Source organism: Anopheles moucheti (genome assembly GCF_943734755.1).
Source record: "Anopheles moucheti chromosome X unlocalized genomic scaffold, idAnoMoucSN_F20_07 X_unloc_22, whole genome shotgun sequence".
NCBI lineage: Eukaryota > Metazoa > Arthropoda > Insecta > Diptera > Culicidae > Anopheles > Anopheles moucheti.
In genome coordinates this window covers 1-5,000 of record NW_026453529.1, presented here as the reverse complement: position 1 = coordinate 5,000, position 5,000 = coordinate 1, and positions in this window count along the sequence as shown.

Here is a 5,000-nt window from a genome sequence, read left to right as displayed (position 1 = left end):
GGTCCCTTATAATAGGCAATGAACACGATTTTGGAAAAATATTTTTTTCAAAATTTTTTGACTCACCGGGTAAAATCGAATTTACTTGGGAAAAATGTTCTAGCAGGGGCCCTCCCATACAAATTTTTTTCTTCTCAAAAATGATTTTCGTTTCACTTTTCATACTCAGGGGAGTCTAAAATTGATGTTTTGAGTCACCATGAAAAAAAAATTTTTTTTGACCCGAGCTTGTGTCGCGACCCAAAAATCGACTCACTTGGGAAAAATGTTCTAGCAGGGGCCCTCCCATACAAAAATTTTTTCTTCTCAAAAATGATTTTCGTTTCACTTTTCATACTCAGGGGAGTCTAAAATTGATGTTTTGAGTCACCGAGAAAAAAAAATTTTTTTGACCCGAGCTTGTGTCGGCGACCCAAAAATCGACGCACTTGGGAAAAATGTTCTAGCAGGGGCCCTCCCATACAAAAATTTTTTCTTCTCAAAAATGATTTTCGTTTCACTTTTCATACTCAGGGGAGTCTAAAATTGATGTTTTGAGTCACCGAGAAAAAAAATTTTTTTGACCCGAGCTTGTGTCGGCGACCCAAAATCGACGCACTTGGGAAAAATGTTCTAGCAGGGGCCCTCCCATACAAAAATTTTTTCTTCTCAAAAATGATTTTCGTTTCACTTTTCATACTCAGGGGAGTCTAAAATTGATGTTTTGAGTCACCGAGAAAAAAAAATTTTTTTGACCCGAGCTTGTGTCGGCGACCCAAAAATCGACGCACTTGGGAAAAATGTTCTAGCAGGGGCCCTCCCATACAAAAATTTTTTCTTCTCAAAAATGATTTTCGTTTCACTTTTCATACTCAGGGGAGTCTAATATTGAAGTTTTGAGTCACCGTGAAAAAAATTTTTTTTGACTCACTGGGTAAAATGGTCGCACTTGGGAAAAATGTTCTAGCAGGGGCCCTCCCATACAAAAATTTTTTATTTCTCAAATCGATCCGTGGTTTCACTTTTCATACTCTAGGGCCCATTTGCTTCAACTTTGGAAAAAATTTTCGATGATGAAAAATTTTCACCTTCGACGTCCATCGACCACTCGACCCGAACTTGGTACTTTTGTATGGAGGTACCCGAGTGGTGACTTTTTCATACAAAAATTTTTATTTCTCAAATCGATGCGTGGTTTCACTTTTCATACTCTAGGGCCCGGCCCTTTTGCTTCAACTTTGGAAAAAATTTTCGATGATGAAAAATTTTCACCTTCGACGTCCATCGACCACTCGACCCGAACTTGGTACTTTTGTATGGAGGTACCCGAGTGGGTGACTTTTTCATACAAAAATTTTTATTTCTCAAATCGATGCGTGGTTTCACTTTTCATACTCTAGGGCCCATGTTGCTTCAACTTTGGAAAAAATTTTCGATGATGAAAAATTTTTCACCTTCGACGTCCATCGACCACTCGACCCGAACTTGGTACTTTTGTATGGAGGTACCCGAGTGTGTGACTTTTTCATACAAAAAATTTTTTTGCGAATACGTGTTCGTTCGCGATCATTTAGGCCATGAACAACAAGTCCGCTGCGATAGAAATAGTGCATTGTAGTTACTCGACGAGAAAAAAAATCAGGACTTAGAAAAATTTTTGAAAGTCAAATCGTATTGACTTCCAACAACACCTGATAATAAACACACATTGCCCTGTTGCACCACAGATCGCATTTGACTTAACAAATCGCCTGTTGGTACGCACATCACCATCGACTTTACCAATCGCGTTTCGCACCGCTAATCCCACTTGGCGTGGAGCCACGCACATAATGTTGCGAGGAGAGTATTAATCGGGACTAAGCGTTTTAAGCTCGCGAACACTCCACTATGGAGTGCACGCAAGCACCAACTGTACACACACAACACAACAATCACTCTCGCGAACACTCCATTCCAAAGTGAACGCGAGCACAGCAAGCATGGGTCGCCTGAGAGGATCGATGCGAACGCATCTCTACAACTCGCAGCTCCCAGCCTGTAGTCCCGTCGTTTGCGGGCGGGTCGAAGGTGTCGAAACTAGTTGTATCCACGGTCGACGGAAACACAGCCACCAGGGTTCCCTGTGGTAAGGTACTTCCACGTGCAGCGTGCTCCCGCCCGTTTGCGGCTCAGTCTAGTGCTATAGCGGGGATGAGACGTCAGTGTGCGCGGGGCAGCACCGACGGATCTCGGAGGGTTGTTAAGCCCGCTAGCTTCCGATCACCTAATGGGTTTGAGAAGCGCTATCAGCTCGGATTGGATACGACCTTAGAGGCGTTCAGGCATAATCCAGCGGACGTAGCGTCATACCAAAGTCCGGTCGAACTAGTATTGAGCCAGTGGTCCGTACCTGTGGTTCCTCTCGTTACTGCACAGGAATTCGTTAAGATAGCGGCAAACAGCACACACCAGTGAGGGTAAAACTAACCTGTCTCACGACGGTCTAAACCCAGCTCACGTTCCCTTGAAAGGGTGAACAATCCTACGCTTGGTGAATTTTGCTTCACAATGATAGGAAGAGCCGACATCGAAGGATCAAAAAGCCACGTCGCTATGAACGCTTGGCGGCCACAAGCCAGTTATCCCTGTAGTCTGGTGCGAGCCTCCAGAGAGAGCAGACGCAAATCCACGCTCCTCCGTGTTTCAGAGCAAAAGTGCCGCAATTTGCGTTTGACCGGTGCGAAAGTTTGCAGTAAAGTTGGAGGTACCCTCCGGAACCCCCCCTGCCGAATTTGGTGGCCCCACGCCCCCCCCTTGCGTGTGTTATTCAACGAAACGGTTTTTGTGACATATTGTGCGAAAGAGTGAAGATATCGAAAAAGTGATAGTGACACTTCGTGGGCCTCACCAGGCCACACCTTTTGGTGAAGAAACATTGGCCGAATTGATGGAGTTCGCGGAACGGCAGGTGTTTTTGTGGTGAAATTTCACACCTGTATAACTCCGAACATTGCGAATCGATTCGGCTGGAAGGTGTCTTAAAAGTTGCGCCTCTACAGTAAAGGACAAGTGTTGAAAATTTCGTGGAAATCGGACAAAAACTCAGGGAGTTATTCGCGGACAAAGAAAACCCACGTGCTCGTCGAAAATGGGCGGCGTTATGTGTGTGAAAAAGAGCGAGGAAAAAACTTCCGGACGAATCACCCCCCTGCTGGAGCGCTAGCGCTCCCGGAGGGGCACTCCCGGACGAAATTTCACCGCTCTTTGTGTGTGTGTGAAATTTGTGTGTGTGAGATTTTCGGCCCAATACCATCGTGTGGAGGTGTCTAACGACGCGTCTCGGAAAGAGGAGTGGGGGAAACGCGGTTTCCCCCCCCCTAGCACCACCCACCCGCCACCCAGCCCCGGAAAACCCCCGCGAAAAGTGGGTTTTCCGCGATTTTCCCGGCCAAGGAGCGGAGGTAGAGCTCCCCGGGTGTTTGGAAGAAAGTTGCGGGGTAAATTATCACATCGGAAACCATCGCCGGAAAAGCGATTTTCGCAACATCCAGAAAGACACGGGCGGAAAAGCGTTTTTCCGAAGAAGAAAATTTTCGCCCTGATACCGTCGTGCGGGGGTATCAAACGACGAGGTTTTCAAGAGAGGAGTCGGGAAAATACCCCCCCCACCACCATACCACCCACTCCCACCCCCCCTAGGGCGGAAAAACCACCCAGGAAGCGGTTTTTGGCGATTTTCCCGGCCAAGGAGCGGAGGTAGAGCTCCCGGGTGTTTGGAAGAAAGTTGCGGGGTGTGAATTATCACTTCCAAAACCGTCGCCGGAAAAGTGATTTTCGCAAGATCCAGGGGAGATACGGGCGGAAAAGCGTTTTCCCGAAGAAGAAAATTTTCGCCCTGATACCGTCGTGCGGGGTATCAAACGACGAGTTTTCAAGAGGGGAGTCGGGGAAAATACCCCCCCACCACCATACCACCCACCCCCACCCCCCCTAGGGCGGAAAAACCACCCAGGAAGCGGTTTTTTCGCGATTTTCCGCGGAAAATTTTATCGCCACCCCACAAAGTGCTGGTATCAAAAGAAGCGGCTTGACGAGACGAGTTCAACGCGCACCCACTCGTCCTCCTACCATCTTCCCTCACTTCACCAGGCCGGAAAAACCTCTCCGTGGCCCGCTATTAGCGTCCTCCCGCAAGGGAGAGTTTGAAGTTAAGGCGTCAGTAATGGCGACAACTCGCACCACGCGACTCAGGTCGGAGTCCACCGACGAAAGGGTGGGGCGGGTCCCTTTCGGCTGTTGAAGCCGAAAGTTATGCTTACGCGAGTCTCGGCGACGGCAACGAAGCAGGGGATCTCGGACATGGCGGAGCTCCGACAGCTCCTGAACGATTCGTCGCTGTCCAATGAACAGCTGCGTGCAACGATCGCCGGTCTGCAGCAGGAGATAACGATGCTCCGGCAGCAGATGGAGGCGATGGCAGAACAGGCCAGGCAGGAGACGAAGCTGGTCAGAGAGGAAGCCCGCATGCGCGAGACGGTGGCTCGTGAGGAAAACGAGCGTCTGCGCCACGAGCTGAAGGAGGAGCGCGCCAGCTTCCAAGAACTGCTGGCGCAGACGCTAGGCTACGGGGGTGGCCAGCGTTCAGGGCGGGCAGCAGCAGCAACATCAGCAGCACGCAGCAGCAGCAGCAGCAGCAGCAGCAGCAGCAGCAGCAGCAGCAGCAGCAGCAGCAGCAGCAGCAATGGAGGCAGCAGCAGCACCAGCAAGGAGCGGCGATGGCCAACGGCAGCTCACTTCCGGACCAGGAAGGCGGCTCTTGGTCTGAGGTGGTGCGTCGCAAACCAGCACGCCCAAGCAACGAGCCGGCAGCAGCAGCAGCAGCAGCAAGCAGCAGCAGCAGCAGCAGCAGCAGTGGCCGGAACTACCGCAACGACGGGCGGAGGTTCAGCGACAGGCGTTCGCTGGGCCATCAAGACAGCAGCACCCAGCAACAGCAGGGACCAACAGGCTCGGCGCAGCCAGCCTGCAACACAACGGGG